This window comes from Cinclus cinclus, chromosome 14, assembly GCF_963662255.1.
Source record: "Cinclus cinclus chromosome 14, bCinCin1.1, whole genome shotgun sequence".
In the NCBI taxonomy this organism is placed as follows: Eukaryota; Metazoa; Chordata; class Aves; order Passeriformes; family Cinclidae; genus Cinclus; species Cinclus cinclus.
Window position 1 is genome coordinate 20182001 of NC_085059.1, and position 17375 is coordinate 20199375.

Sequence of the window (17375 nt, forward strand, 5' to 3'; positions counted from 1 at the left end):
GTTTGGAAAATGAGATTGTGATGTGGCAGTTCTTGGTGAATTAAGTTGTAGCTTTATGGAAGTGTTAGGAAGTTGCAGCAATATTTTAATCTGCAATAATTTTCTCTTCCCAGCACCAGGAGCTGCAGCTCAGGCTCAGCTGGCACCTGGGGGTGTTTACCTTGATGGAGTCATTACATTTGGATTGATTTTTTTTTCTCCTTGCAAATTTTCCACCAAAATTGATTTTTAAAAATCTTTTAGAGTACCGTGCATTTTAAACACTTGCATTTTCTGGCCAGCTACATCCCTCAGAGCAGTTATTTCTCAACCAGGCAAATAAAATAAGAACAATTTAATTGCTAATAACTTTATATCTAACACTGCTTCATGTGAAATGTTACTTATATGTCTGTTTCCATATTTATAATCTGCTGGAAAATGGGCATTTTCTTAAATTTTGGAAGTATTTTTCCTGAAAATTGAAAATCCAGAAGATCTCCATTTTTATATCTGTGCTCAGCTTCAAATTCCTGGATTATTACACTTGGTATTTGCCAGGGTTTTCTCAAGTCCTTTGTAGTTCAGGTCCTGGATCAGTCTGAACATTTTGGGAGGTTTCTATTCCTGCTTCCAGGCAGATTCCCAGCACTACAAGGATTTTTTTTCCCCTCATTTATTTCATATCCTGAGAAAAGCCAGGACCTCCAAAGCACAGACAGGAGGAGGCAGGAGGGGAATGGAGGAAACGAATCCCCATTTTGCAAACAATTAATTTGTCAATCATTAACGTGTCTATGCTGTCACTCTGTGCTATTTGAGGGATGAAAATGGAATTCCATATCATAATTAATGGGAGATCATGGGATCATAATTAATGAGGGATCACAGAACTGTGATTAATGGGGGGGGGGTCACAGGTTCATAATTAATGGGGGATCAGGATCATTATTAATGAGGAATCTCAAAATCATGATTAATGAGGATGACAGAATTGGAAATAATGAGGGATCACAGAACTGGGATTAATAAGGGATCACAAAATCAAAATTAATGAGGGATCACAGAACCATCGTTAATGGGGGATCACGTGATTTGGATTATTGAGGGATCACAAAATCACAATTAATGAGGGCTCACAGGACTGGGATTACTGTGAGATCACAGAATCATAATTAATAAGGGATCACAAAATCACAATTAATGAGGGATCACAGAATCATAATTAATAAGGGATCACGAAATCACAATTAATGAGGGATCACAGAATCATAATTAATAAGGGATCACAAAATCACAATTAATGAGGGCTCACAGAACCATCACTAATGGGGATCCCAGAATTTGGATTCATGAGGGCCATTCCTTGCCTGGGAACCCCAACCCAGTCATTCCTCACTAATTCCACAGCTCCTGAAGCCCCCTTGGGTGATCCCACCAGAAACCAGCAGCAGTGGAAAATAAAGTTTCAAGGCCACATTTGTGGTGAAAGGTTTGAAAACACGAGGGGCCTCTCACCCTAAAGCTCAAAGAAATCAAAGGAAAAAAGATCCTTCATTGTTTGGTTGTTTGGGGTTTTTGTTTGTTTTTTTTTTTTTGTTTTGTTGGGGTTTTTTTGTTTGTTTGTTTGTTTGTTTTGTTTAGTGCCTTAATTTAATTTTGTGAATTTTCTGGGTTCTGAACTCATTTTTCAGTGCATTTGGTACTGTTAATGTAAATGCTCAGTAATTAGCACAAAGAGTCCCTGCATTTTGGGACCCAGTTAATCACAGGTTATGAGAAGCATTTCCCCCTGTGAAAATCTTCAGTATTATCACTCTAAATGCTGCATCAGTACTCCCAAATAAGATCAATCTCACAAATTTCCAGTTCAAGGCACGATATTAAAATAATGAAATAAAGCCAGATAATGTTTAAAGATCCATCATGCCAAGAGTTATTTAAATCCCTAGGAACTGCTGCATTGTTGTTGTCCATATTTTGTTGTTATATTGCATTAATAAGGAGAGAAATTGCAGTTCACGTTCCCATGTAATTGGAATTCTGAGATAGGAACTGCTTTTCCTTGCAGACTGAGCTGAAATAATTGAGCTGATTCCACATAGGCTGGGTTTTGCAAGCTGGAAATTCAGGTTTTTTTTACTTTATCTCCTCTGCCTGGTAGGGTGAAAACTGCTGCTCACTGATAGCAAACAAAAGAAACTTCTCCATTTATACCCCACTTTATCTGACATCAACCAGCATTATTCCTTCTGGATCTAATCTGGAAAATGCAAAATAAATCAACGTTTCCAAACTGGCTTTTGTGGGTTTGAGGAAAAAAAGCAAAAAAAAAAAAAAAAAAAAAAACAAAAAACAAACAAACCTCTGTGCATCTTTGGGTCTGGAAGTTTCCATTCGGGGGGCACTGGGAATGCAGAAAATTCCAAATCTGGCTCAGTTTTGTTGGTGTGGATCATTTCAGTTCCTCTGTAGTCGCCGTTCCTGGACAGGGAATTTTGTGTCTGAGCTAGAGCTGATGTTCCTGAGCACTGGCAGGACAGGGAGTCCCTCCAGGGTCTCTGAGCCATTAAAACAGCTGAGTTACATGAAAAAATAATCTTTTAACCTGCTTGAATCCCACATCTCTGCAAGCAGAGAGCACCAAGGAGGTTCAACACAGCTGAGCCCCCAAAAAAGCAACTGATGTGACAACCATGAGGCACTGGATACATTAATTTTATTCATTTTTATTATTGTGAATGAATTTATATTTATAACTAAAAATATCATAAATATTATAAAATATTTTTTAAAATAAAAATATTTTTAAAATTATAAATATTTTTAAATCCATTCACACAGCACCCAGGACAAAAATCCCCCTTCTGAACAGGAACACCCAGATGTTCATCTCCCTGCTAAATTTACAGACATATCCTTGCTGTGTGCTCCTTGAAGAAGCTGTGCCTCTGTCAGCCACCAGTGCCAGGGAATTCCAGGTCAGGAATTGGGATGGAAAAGGAGAAGCTGTCAGGGAGGGTTTTTTTATTTGTTTTGGGTTTGGTTTTTTGTTTTTTTTTTTTTTTTTTTGCACAGTGTGAGGTAACAGCGCTTCCAAAGCAATTTGCATCACTTAAAAAAGCATTTGTGTTGTAAACAGAGCCTTGCAGGAGGTGCCTGGGACTCGGGGGCTCCTGTGAAGTTGCTTCACTGGAAGAACATCTTGTCTCTGCTCCATTCAGAGACACCAAAATATTCCCTCCCTTCTCCCCTGTGTCACCTCCAGCTGTCACCCACTCCCAGTGACACTGCTGCTATTGCAGTTGTCAAGGATTTACAAGAGCAATACCCGAAAAGGGATTTGGGCTGGAAAAAATATGTTGTGTGTTCTTGGAACTGCATATGAGTGGGGACCTCATGACTTTAAATACAGACTCTGAAGGCTCAGGATTTATCTGAAGAAATCAGAGATTTCATACACTTCTGGTGAATCCTTCTCATTTTGAGGGACTTGAGGACATTGCTTGGTTTGTTGTTCTTGTTTTAGGGTTTGTTTCTCTGGAGGAAGCAGCCAAGGGGCAGAGTGGGGCTCTGCCCCAGCCCCAGCTCAGGGCAGCTCTGCCAAGGGGCACCTGCAGCTCCTGACCCCAAACCTCTGCTCCTGATCCCAAACCTCTGCTCCTGATCCCAACCCTGCAGCTCCTGACCCCAAACCTCTGCTCCTGACCCCAAACCTCTGCTCCTGATCCCAAACCTCTGCTCCTGATCCCAACCCTGCAGCTCCTGACCCCAAACCTCTGCTCCTGATCCCAAACCTCTGCTCCTGATCCCAAACCTCTGCTCCTGACCCCAAACCTCTGCTCCTGATCCCAAACCTCTGCTCCTGATCCCAACCCTGCAGCTCCTGACCCCAAACCTCTGCTCCTGATCCCAAACCTCTGCTCCTGATCCCAAACCTCTACTCCTGATCCCAACCCTGCAGCTCCTGACCCCAAACCTCTGCTCCTGACCCCAAACCTCTGCTCCTGATCCCAACCCTGCAGCTCCTGACCCCAAACCTCTGCTCCTGATCCCAAACCTCTGCTCCTGACCCCAAACCTCTGCTCCTGATCCCAAACCTCTGCTCCTGACCCCAAACCTCTGCTCCTGATCCCAAACCTCTGCTCCTGATCCCAACCCTGCAGCTCCTGATCCCAAACCTCTCTCCTGATCCCAAACCTGCAGCACCCCAAACTCATCCCACAGCAGAGGCTTCTGCTCCTGCCAGTGGTCACTGCATGGCTTTACCTGTCAATATTTAACAGCTCCCTGTGGCCCCTGACAGCAATATTCTCTTTTTTTCAGTTTGCATTGTTCAGGAAGTGTAAAATGCTCCTCTAAAATCTCTGGCTGCTCACAGACAATCTGTACACAAACACCTTTCTTTATAATTGCTTGGGCTCTTTGTGTCTTTTGGTCTTGTTGTTTGTTTGTTTGAACTTATAATTTCATTTCCTGCTTCTTGTTGCTTAGGGCTCAGTCCCTGAAGTGTGCTTTGCCTTTTGATGAACATTCCCTCTGGAAAAACCAGTGGGACACCAGGCCAAGAGCCACTGTCCACTAATTCCAGACAGATTCCTGCAGTTGGAAGCAGAGCCACTCTTTGACTGGAATTAACTTTTGTGGCTTAAAAGAATATGCCACTCACTGATCTACAGTGTGCAGCTGGTTATTAAATTCCAAAAAATTCTTCTCACTAAGACATTTTGTTCTGTTTAGTTCTCCTGGGATGGTCACATGGCCATTCAAAAATTGTTGCTTTGCACCATTCTGTCACTAAAAGGAGCAGAGAAAGCTCCTAGTACAGAAACCCAGAGTATTTCTTTTGAAGCAGACATTGTAAAAATAGCTGGGGAGAAAACAGCAGTGTCTTACCAGCCAGAAAAGTCAGATAAACCTAACTGAGAAGCAAAAACAACACATGCCAAAGAAGAATTCAAGCCATCGCCTCAAACAATCCAAAAAACCAATCAAAGAGTGGAAAAAAAATTGCAAAGTGTCATTGGAGACACTTGGGAGGGATGGGGAAGGCAGAAGAGCACAACAACATGAACAGAACAGAGGAATTTCAGTTCAGTGCAGCTCCTCCACTGCAAATCTTTGTTTTGTCTCTGTGCCTCTGAGACTGTCATTTCTTTAACAGAAAAATAAAATCTCCCTAAAGAACCCTCTCAGCCTCCTTCAGCCATGGTAAATTCCTGTGTATACTGGAGATAGAGATTTACAGCACAAAGATACTGAGTTATTATAAATCATCATTCCAGCTGCTGCATTCCCCCTTTCATCTCATTATCAAATCTGGCTTAATGCAATTAAATCCTACAGGATTTTGGAAGCCCTCACCTGCAGCCAAAGGTGTAGAAAATCTTTGTGGAATGCTTGCTTGGAAGGGGGAAAGAGCAGAGAAGCCAACAGAAATATTCTACCCGATGGTAAGAGGGAAAATAAAAGACCTGGTTGCCTTAAAACAAGCAAATAAATTCCCTGCTACCCCAAACCCTGCCTAAACTTCAAAAAATATTCACTTCATCCACGTCAAGAGAGTTATTTATGAAACTGTATCCTTGTCAGCACTGCAGGACATTCCATCCCTTTGCTCAAATACTGTAAATTCATGAATGATGAGAAAAATCTTAATTTGGCCAAAATATCTATATTTATCTGAAAAAGCAAATGATCAGTTTGCTTCAATGCTGAGATGGCCTTTCACTGACTGCAGTGTGCAATTCCAGCACTTCCCCCGTGCCAGGGCTCCAGTTTGGAGCAAACTGTGAGTTCAGTGCAGCATTTCAGTGTGCCTGGAACTGATTTTCTTCCTCAACAGCTTCGAATTTCTCTTCTGGTATTAAATGTCCAGGTTTGTGCTGATGCTTTCTGCTCTGGCTTGTGAACTGTTCATATCCTGCAGGGAGAGCTGGTGCTAAAAGCCCTGTCACCCTGTGAGATGAAGGAAATTTCCTGCCCATAATGGTGGTTTTGCAGTGCACCAGGAGGGTTTGTGCCAAATCTCTGCCTCTCCATGGGTGTGAACAGGCTCCATAAACCCTTCCCTCAAATAAACCATTCCCACAGCTGCTTTCACTGCTCCAGAGCGTGCTCTGTTTCCTCCTCAGAGCTGTAAATCAGGGATTTTATTGTTCAGGGGATGAGCTGAAGCAGGAGGAGTCTCTGTGCTGGGCTGGAGGTCGCATTCCATGATCCAAGTGTGGAGCTGCAGATCTCTGACCACGAGATGTTTACAGAGAGAAAGGGAACAGCATCTCCCGAGGGACAGCTCCAACAGCACCCAGGGAAGGGCTGGAGCTGGGATGGGATGGATTTTGGGAAATCCATCTGGTTTTTTTCTTCTCCCAGAGGGTGCTGGCACTGCCCAGGCTCCCCAGGGAATGCCAGAGCTCCAGGAGAGTTTGGACACCGCTCCAAGGATGCCCAGGCTGGGATTTTGGGGCTGTCCAGGAGCTGCACTGGATGATCCTGGGGGTCCCTTCCCACTCAGGATATTCCAGGATTCTCTGGAACAGCCTGCAGGGATCCCAGCTCTGCAGGGATCAAACAGAAGGGACCACAGGACACCTTGGATGCTGCACCCCAAACTCCTCCTGAGGTGGCAGAACCCAGAGCCCACATCTCCCATTTCAGACACACCACAACTGGGCTCCCGTTTTCTCCATTTTTCCTTTAAACCAGAGCATAAGAACAGCATTTGCTGTCCATAAAATCGGAATTGCAACAAGCTCCAGCATTTCACCCTAAAGGACAGATCCTCCTGGGCCAGACCCATCCCGGGAGAAGCTGAAGGTCCAACATTCCCTGTCCCAGAAAATGGAATCCAAGCAGGAATGGGGAGCTCCTCCCTGAAAACTCTCGTGACCAAGCACTTGAGAATGGAATGGGAAAAGTTGCTATAATTGAGTTTCCATGAATGGAATGTTCACCTCCCTGCTCATCAGGAAGAATGTGGATCATGGCTGTATAAATACATGTCTGTAATTATAATCAGCATGTTTTATAAGAAAGAACAACCATTCTGGCTGGAAATTGGCTGGAAATTTCCATATCAACCTGAAATCCATTTTAAGCAAAGTGCAGAATGTGACTCAACAAGTGTAGAATCAATATTTGCATGCAAGAAATCAGATATAAATTTGGGTAACGTTTTCAAGTAATCATTTACCAGCAATTAATAAAATATTTTAAGTACTAGAGGGGGAAAAAAAGGAACATTTCCCGGGGCTGACCACAATTCCAGCTCATTAAATGCTTCTCTTTTTTTTTTAATGCAATGTTTGTCCTCATTATTTATCTCCACTTCATAACAGAACACTTGTTCTCATGAAAACATAACCTTGTTCTCACACCCTTTCACTGCATGTGCCAAACTCGGTTTCAGACATATTTTGTTGGTATTCCACTAAAACTTGGAAAAACTGGAGACTGCCTGTCTTGAGGGAGCCATAAACTCGAGCACAAGATGCCAGCAAGTTCTCAGTGGGATCTGGTACAGAGTCAGCTGAGCTCCTGAGTGATGGAAAAACAACTGGGGAAACTCTTCAGAGTGAATATTTGCTGTTGTTAGAAAGCCTTCACTGTTAGACAAGGAAAGAAATTCAGATTTAGAAACATTTTCTTGTAGCACAGACCTTACTTTTTTACAAAACCAGGTCTAACTTAGGCCAGGCCTATTTGCAGTCACAATTTGCATCAGCCAGAGAAGCTCTTTGTTCATGGAGCCACCATTAAACACCAAAGTTCTCTGAGAGAGAGGGAATCAAACCTCCCTCATGATTTCCCAAAAGAAAACTGCAGTTCCGCTTATCCCACCCTGCTTCTGGAGGTCAGGATGTAGAGCACCTTTTCCACCATTCCCAAATAAAATCCTAAGGAGGAATCTCAGAGAAGCTCAGTTTTCACTGCCCTTCCCACCGTTGTTCTTTCTTCTTTTTGCAGTTTGACAAATTTAGCCTTTTTTCCCCTTATTTCTGGCTTTTAAGCAACCCAGGCTTCACCCACCCTGGTGCAACACCCAGGAGACAGAACTGAGCCTGGGGACTGAGGTAAGCAAATCTACCCAATGGATCATTCCATTAAAACAGAGCAAATAAAATCCCCCCACACACCAAAACAAACCCCACCAACTTCCAGAGGCTGCCACAGCCTCCCTTTGCCATTTCAGAGCTCTTTGTAAATATATTTTTAGGTAACTTCAAAGCACCAAGAGCCAAGCAGCAAAAGGTACCTCTAGAACTATCCTAAGTGGATTTTTGGACCTGTAAGTACTGAATTCTTTGCTGTGCTGCCCTGATTTTATAACAGAGATGCAGAGCAGTTGTGCAGCTGGAGAAACATCAATTATTGCTTCTATTCACAAATAAACACGGGGGGCCTGAGCCAAGCTCCTCCTGCCAAGTGCTGCTCCAACTTCAGCTCCTCCCTGCCCTGTTCTCTCCCCCTCTTTATCTGAACCCAGAAGATGAATAGGAACTACTCGTTCCCTTCAGTTTAATATGTTTAAAATTCAAGGCTCATTCTTGTGTCTCAGCCCATTTCTAATTAATTTCTGGGTTCCTGTTTTCATGTTTTCCATTTCACTGAGCAAAACAGACTCCTGAGCTGTCCATCTCCTGCTGCAACAGAGATGGAGCTGGAAAACAACATGAACTTCTCATTTCTCCAATCACCTGAAAAATGACGGCTCTGCAACCCAGCTATAAGTTATCACTGAATTTGATTCTGGAACATTTGAATAATAAGAGACATTGAGATTCTTATAACCAGTGAATATTCATTAATGCAAAATCACATAGCAATCCCATGTAATTATATGAAGTGTCCAAAGTACTGACCACTGCTGAAAATTATAATTAAAGTTATTGAAATTAATTAGAAAAGGAGATAGTAATTAAATTCCTGTTGCTGGGACATAAAACTGCTCTGAAATTAGATACAGTGAATGGCTCCTCCAGAAAGGGGGATGTTGGTGGCATTTCTTCCTTTGTGCTAGACAAAATTACAGATAATTTTTATGGTAAGATTTCTTTAGTAAAAGTACTCAAATAAAATTCTTTATGCAGTGACATTCCGCTAAGATTATTTTCTTGCTCAAAACAGAAGGAATTCAGATTTACCCTTCCCCGTGCCCCAAATCCAGCCTGACCACAACCTCAGGTGCCAGACTCTCAGATGGCTCCTCCGGTGGGGTGAATTTGAGGCAAATCTTTCCTAGTCCCACCTGCTGGGCTCTGAGCTGAGCCAGGACGGTTTGCAGCCTTCCAACCTCTCCTTTTCTCTTCCAGGGTTTGCCATCACTTCCTCACCTCCCGCTCTCCTTGTGCTCCATGTGCAAACATTGGCTAAAATCCCCTCCAGGCTGCTCTCCCTTGGTGTGAAGAGCTGCAAGTGCAGGTGGGAATCACAGAGTATGGCTGCCCTGAGCCCTCTCTGATCCCTGGGGAGGTACCTGGAACAGGGTTAAAGGAATAAAGTGGGGATTTATTAAAAGCCTTCAAAGGATTCACCTCGGGCAGTGCTGGAGCCTGCTCGAGGCTACACCCCAGATGGACCCCAAGTCAGGAGTTTTTTATAAGTTTTGGTGCATTTCCACCTTGGGGTTCATTGTCCCATCCCAGCTCCAGGCTCTGCAGTCCCACCCTCCCAGATTCTCTCCTCAATTCTCTGCTCTTTGCACTTTCTGGGGCTGAAGCTGCAGAGGTGTCCTTGGTTGTGGGCTGGAAAAGGATTGTTTTGTGTGACTGAGCTGTGAGCAGAACTTGGAACACTTGGTGTGGAGTTCAGAGTTATATCCTAATGCAGCACAGAGTCTGGGAAATATAAAAGCTAAAACTTGAGGCATCATCTCCTCATGCCCTTGCTCCCTGGAGAGGAGAATCCCACTCCCTGCTGCCCCTCCTGAGCCCTTCTCTGCACTGGAGTGAGCACAGAGCACGAGGAGATTCTCACTCCACACCCATGGCAGGGATGCTGTGGCTGTGAAAATCCTGACATCCACTCAACTGGAGTAAGGAGAAATGTGGGGATTTTTATCACAGCTGCAAACAACTTCACTGGGCTACAGGTTTGCTCCCAGGGCTGACTCCAATTCCTAATTAGTAACCTGGTTTTCCTCAGTTTAACATGCAATATTTGAAAACTGAAAGAGATGAAGGTTTATGCTAAAAGAAAATGTCATTGCTGCCACATAATTATGACAGAGTGAAAACTCCCACAGTGGCTGCTGGAACTGCAGATGAGACACAGATCCATCGCAGGGAAAACTCCTCCCACCTCACCCTCCATCCCTTCTTCCTTGGAACCCCTCCTTTTGTCTGCGTTTATCACCCTGCCAGTATTCTCCTGTTAACTTTAAGTGTCACTTGGAGGAATTTGTGGGGTTTTACTGATAGTAACACAGCCAGACCAGAACTGCTGGGAGGTGGAAATGTGCAAGGGCTTTTCATCCTATTAATGTCAAACCTCGTGTGCAAACTGGGGAGATGGTGGAAAAACCTTTTAAAAATACATCCATCTGCAAGAAAGCTTCTCTAGCCCAGGCTGGAGACACTTGGATGCCAAGCCTGTGCTCAGGAAATAAAATACCCCCTCTCCCCAAACTGCAGTGCTGCATCCCCAATAAACTGAGATGTGGGGCTTTATTTGTGGAATTTTCTGATAGCTTGGGAACTTTTCCACTTGTCTCAGACACTGTCTTGGCACCAGCACAGGATTTCATCGTGCTGAAATTCCACTGATCAACAGCAGAAACCAAATGTTTTTCCTCACAATCATGCACTCATTCTCACTTGCAGAACAAGTATTTAGCACCATATGTGTCCCTCTGGCCTTATGGTGCTGAGAACGAAGATCCTGCTCTAGGAACAGGAAATTTGCCATGAGCCTGAAGCTTTCCTGACCATGGATTTGTAGGCAGTTACTGCTCCACACAGCCACAAAACACTAAGTAAGTTTATTTTAATAAACTATTCATTAAATTGCTATTAGATGTAACCCAGAGCATCCATCCCCCTGTCAAATATGTGCTGTAAGTGTGCTGAGAGCTCCTCTCAGCAAAAACCCATCGTGCCCATTACTCAATCCATAAATGTTGGAATAATAAGTGAGGAGAGCGATGAATCAGAAGCAGAAATCTGCAGGAACAGCAGTGCTCAAGCTGAGAGTTGCAGCCTCAGTCTCCTCATCAAGCATAAATCACAGCAGGGTTAAAGCAGCCAGGACTTGACTGAAGTCATAGGAAGAAACCAGGGGTCACCCAAGCACAGAGTGGGTAAAACAAACACCCAATGAAACAATGTCTGGAGAACTCCAGCCTCAGGGGGGTCATAAAGCTGGACTAAGTTCATTTAGCTGAGTTGGGAGCTTTAGGAAAGGAAGCAAGAGCCAGTTATCAGTGACAAGGACAGAGGGGGAATGGCACCGGCAGTGATGCTGGAGAGGTACCTGGAACAGAGGCTGGACAGAGGTAAAGGAATAAAGCAGGGATTTATTAAAATACTTTCACCTTGGGCAGCACAAGAGCCTGGCCGAGGCTACACCCAAAATGGACCCCAACTCACAAGTTTTCACACTTTTATAAGTTTTGGTGCATTTCCATATTGGGGTAATTGTCCAATGACAAGGGAGGTTTTGGCACCAGCCCATAAATAATCTCAGTTTGTGCTGACTTTCCCTGGCCCCCAGCTCCTGCTCCAGGATCTGGTGAGCCCCTGATGATTTCAGCCCAAGTGCATCTGATTTTGTTGGCTGCCACAGCAGCAGTGAGCTCCAGGCTCCCAGAGAGGCCCAGGACTGGGATCTTTCCCCCGTGGGGTTCAGCCATGGTGTGGGAACGGGCACAGCTCCGAGGTGACACTGCCAGAGGATCACATCCTGATCCATGCAGATGCCAAAGCCTTCTCCATCCCGCTATTCTGTATCAGAACATCTCCCTCTCACAGCTCCGTCAACCAGAAATCCAAAAGCTTTTTTGCAGGGACATCTCCCCAGCAGCACTGGCCAAGCTTGTGAAAATTCTTCTCTTTTTTGGCTGACCTTTCCCTGCAGCTTGAGGGGTCAATCAGCTGCAGCCCCAGCTTAGTAAAACCCTTGGCATGAGGGATGGCTGAACCACCAAACCAGCCCAGAGCAGCCTGTTTTGTATCCTCTGGGTGGACACAGAGGAAAAAGAGCAGCTTGGAGATGTCCAGTTCATAATTTGTTTCTGTCAAGCCAAGTGAGGTCAATGCCATGGCCATAATATTGTTTAAATTCCATAAAATACTTTCTACAATTTCTTCAGTCTAAAAGAAGAAAAAAAAAAAAAAAAGAGAGCCCTCATTTTCATCCCTAAATGTTGAACCATTCCATATCAACTTGTGATTCCAGCATTTATCTGATCCTCCTGCTGGAGGGTGCATCTACAGCTGGGAACCTGCCTGAAAGCATTCACAGGAACAGGCAGGGAAAGGAGAACATGAATGGATGAATCACTTCAAAACCATGGGGAAGGAGTGAAATATGAGGGCATGTGGGTGAGCAGCTGGGTGTTGAGACAGGGGGAAGAGGATCCCAGTGCTGGCCCAGAATTCCAAGGAAGGACTTTGTCACAAGCTGTCTCTGATGGGCATTTACCTTCCTGATTCTAATCACAGCTTCCTTCCTGCCATGGAACAAGAGAAAAGTTGGCAAATTCTCCAGGTTTTCATAAAAAATCACACGTGACAGGAGCTTGTCCCTCCTCCAGCAGCCCTGGAGAAGTCCAGGATCATTTCTCTGGCTGCAGTTACTTATGGTCACAGTCAGGATACAAGGACAGACCTATTACATTAACTCTGATTGTATTCTTGCACCTGGGAACACTTCATGTTCCTGAATATATTCCATATATGAATGTGTTTCATTTTTGGTGATACCACGTCCTGAGGACAGACACAAGGCTGAGATGCAGACCGTGGTAATTCTGAATATTCTCCAGATGTGCAGTTGTTTCTATTCTAGACATCTACTAGAGGCAACCATGAAATGAAACCTTTATTCCAACATATATTCCAAAAAGTCTTTTGGGGCTACACAGAGATAAAACTGAGTAAATCTTTTGCAGATTTACTACCATGATGTGCTCACTTGATTTGTGATGGAAAGAGTCTGTTGGAGTTGTCATTATTCATTACTTCAGCTTCTCCTACACTTCCATTTGTCCTCCTGCAACTCTGTGGAGTTTGCTCAGGCTATAAATAAAGGTCTCCGGGGATGCTGGATATTGCACTCTGAACAAAAATCTCAGTGACTCATTCTCATAGATATTTTCTCCCATTATCTTCATCACAGGAAAATGTTCCTGCTCATTGCAAAGGGTCGGGAGGAGCGGAGCTGGGACTGGATTCTTGGCAGATGTAGGTCAGGAAGCTCTTGCCTCAGATGCCCTTAAAGGTGAGGTCTTTTTTACCCAACTACTGCCCCAGTTTCTGCTTACAACTAAACATCCTCAAGGCCCGGAGCTGGTGGGTGGTTCCTACCCAAAAAGGGCAAATTTCTGATCAAGAAAGTGGTGCCAGGGTGACTGACAAGTGCAATGACTTCATCTGGCACCAGTGCCTTGGGAGCAGTCACTGCCTGCCCGGGCTGCTGCTCCTGATGGGAATGTGTGGTGCTGGAGTCACCAGTGTCACTCTTCATTACAGCAACTACCAACCTAATGGGCTGGGAATGGACAAAATCTGCCTGGTGGGGACACAAATTATCCAAACAACCTCCAGATCTCAGCTCATCCACAGATTATTCCTAAAGGACAATCTCCTGTTTGTTTGAAAACGTGTATTTTATATCATTAAAGAAGGCAGGGAGCAGAAATCATTGGCAATATCTAAAACCAGGAGGGTGCTGCTGAGTGTCCCATCCTTTACAGACAGCAGTGACCCCATCCATTGGTGCACCCAGCTTTTGCAAAGGGAGAAGGACACCATGGATTGTCCCTCAATACTCCCAACAGATCCAGGCACAGCTGCACTCACAGAGCTCTCAGGTATTTGTCTGCCATTTTCCTGGACACAGTTACTCATCATCTAGCTCTCTGCACCCCAGATGAGGAAGATGATGGGATTTCATCCGGGACAGGTATCCTTGGCTGGGCAGGAACAGCTCCTGGACAGATCCTGCAAACGCTCCCTGCAAAGGAAACAATTCCTGACAGATCAGAACTGCTGCCTTTAGCTCACTTTTATTTCTGACTCATGGCCACTTCTGACACTTTCAAGAATATCTCTTGCAGTGTAAAAAAAAAAAAAAAAAAGGTAAATTCCAATACAATCCTGTTCATTATCTCAGTTAGGCAAAGGCCTGGAGCAGCTGGGCTTTGTTCTTGTGGAAAACACTTCCAGAGTGGACACCTGGGAGGTTACAGGAAACCTTTCAGGAAAAGGTTCTGTGGTGTGCCTGGATCCCAGCCCTGTGCTCGCTGTGGGAAATGCCAAATGCAGAGGTGTGTTTGAGCACTCAGAGGTGCTCCTGACCCACACAGCTCCGGGGCCACCTCAGCCCAGACCCCACTGAGCTCCTGAATTCCAGAACCCAAAGGAGCTCCCAGAGCAGCCAAACCTGCAGAGGTGCTCTGCATTCTCTTCCTTCTCTCCTGTGCCATATTCCTGGCTCAGGTGTTTTCCCTGAGGTGATTCCAGACTCTCCTGCCCTGTGCTCCTCCATGGAAAAGCAGCAGCACCTCTCCCCATCCCCTCTGCGAAAGCTCAGGAATGTGGGGAGCAGCAGGGATCAGTTTAGTTCCACCAAATAAAGCTGCTCCCATTGTTCCCCTATACTGCCCTCCACCAGCACACAATGCACTTGGCTTTCCTACCTAATGCACATTTAATCAGAATTAAATAGAATTAGGTCTTTCCCAGTTGCTTAAATAGTTGATATAATTATTCCTAATCTTGACAGGAAAAAGAGAGAAACAGATGTTTTCTCTCACCTAATTTTTTCTCTGGAGAAATAAAGACTGCTTATAGATTTTTATGGCTTCTCACAAGAACAAAATATGGGAAAAATAACAGACTCATGAATATTTAACATTAATTCAAAGAAGATTTCAGTGTTCATTTAACAGAAAATACAAGCCAAATTCTAATTCTTGTCTTCGACGCTTTCACAGTTCCGCCTGTAATTTGTGTTCTGGCTTCTGAGAGTTCAAACAATGCACTGGATAACACTGGAAAATTCATTTAAATTTTGAATTTTAGAGGAAAAAATCCTTAAATTCTCTTACGTTCATCTCTGAAAAGATGGAGTAGCATGTGCTTCTTTAATTTGCTCTGAGGAGTGTGAAACCACTAATGCATAATTTAAAGTGTGGTGAGGTGTTTGTGCATTCAAACTCTGCTGTGAAGGAGTAGAAACAGCAGCACTTCAACCCCTGGCTCACAAGCTGAGTGTTAATAACAAGAAAAGGGAATATTTTGGTTCACTCCTTAACAGGAGGGTCCAGATTCCCTTGGAAGAAAAGACACAAGACACATTTTCTCTCAGCAAGTTCCAGATTTTAGGATTGTGCAAAATTCCCTCTCCAGTTGGATTCAGAGCTTTAAGGACTGGCACATTTGAAGATCTGACAGAAGTCACTGTCCTGGTTCTTTTTGCTTTATTTTCCCAAAAGTTCTTCCTTTCATTCCCTTCCTGTAGAGCAAAGAGCTCCTCTTTGTCCTTCACTTCCTTATTATCCTGATGTTTTCAGCCCTGCACCAAAAGCAGCTTTCTGGCCATTAGCAATCCTTCTCCAAGGAATTCTGCCCTTTAGCATTATTATTTTTACTGCAATGAGTTCAGCAAAGGAATGACTGGGTAATTATTGAGCCAGGGAGGAGGAATACAAATTTCCAGTTTTTCTGGGAGCAGGGAAGCAGCAAGACAGGGAGTTTAGGCTTCTCCTCCTCAGAGATACCCAGATTTTAACAAAACTAATGTCAAAAATGCTTTGAGGTTAGAAAAACTGCTTAATTCCAATAAAGACACCCTGAAATACATCTAAATACAGATTTATTAAAAGGAAAAGATATATTAGATGATAGATTGACATCAATCTCACTGAACAAAGATCTTGCCCCATATTTTAAGGTCCGTATTATCGCAAATATAAAATTCAGTCCCTGCCTCTCCCAGGCATTTTCATCAAGGCAAAACATCAGAATGGGGCTGTACATCACCCCTGGAAGATGAATTTCAGTGTTCATCAGCAGTGAGGCCCAGCCACTCATTGGCAATAAGATATTTATGCTGCAATTACAAGTTCTAAATGTCATAAAGCTGAAATTAAGTACTGTGCACACCATGATCAGAGCTTAGTGATGTGGAGAGAGGTGGAAAATAAGTTGGGTTTTTAAAGGAAATATTGGTCAAATATCCGACCTGGAAAATGAAAGTTGAAATTTAAAAGTCTCAGGACCTTGGGCACCAAATTGCTGTGAGCTCTTAGAGGCAGAATAAACCATGTGGGTATTTAAAAACACAGGGAGGGCTGTTATTGGTACAGAAATTATCCTGGTGCACAACCAGGAGGAGCACCCAGAAGTTTCTAAGATCTTGTGGTGCTTAAGGATGAAGGCGAAAACTCTCAAGACAGCAAAATTCCCACTCAGCCCAGATATTTTGGAAAAAATCCCTTTCCCAGACACATCTCTGTTTTGTTACAAATATTCCTCTGGGCTGGGCACTTCATTCTTAGAGCGAAGAAATTACTGAGAGGGAGGCACGGAAATGAGATTAATTACTTGTGACAGCAGGAGGAGTTTTATCCAGCCTGAATTCACCTCCAGGTTTATTTCCTGAGGTGTGGAGATTTCTGACATTGTGGTCACCTCAGCCAGTTTATCAGGGCTTATTTTATGAGCCACAAAAACCTCTGAGCTGCTCCTAATCATGGTCAGTCCTTGGCACAATGCTGGTTTATGCCAGTGAGTAACAGGAGCTTTGTGTTTTGGTTTAAAATTATTTTCTTTTTTCATCATTTAATTCCTGCCCTTTTAATCTCAGGTTAAATATTTTCAATTAAGTTTAATTTATTTTATGTAAATTATTATACCCAACCTTTAAAAAAAAAGAAAAATACTGGGCAATCTGTATTAATTTGAATTTCTCAGATCTAGAACAGAGAGATTAAAACCTTATTATTCCATTATAATTCTATCCCAAAAGAGGCAAGTTCTGAAACAGCTGAAATGTGAAGCAAAGGAATGGATCCTTGCAGAAGAGCCTGGTGTCCTTTCCACCAGAATTCAATTTTTTTCCCCTCTCCTGGTTCCCTTCAGTTCCCTGAAATTTTCTCCTAACATTGATTTTTCTACCCCTAAATTACTGATAATTTTGGGGAGTTTCCAGCACAGTTCTGACAGAAATGC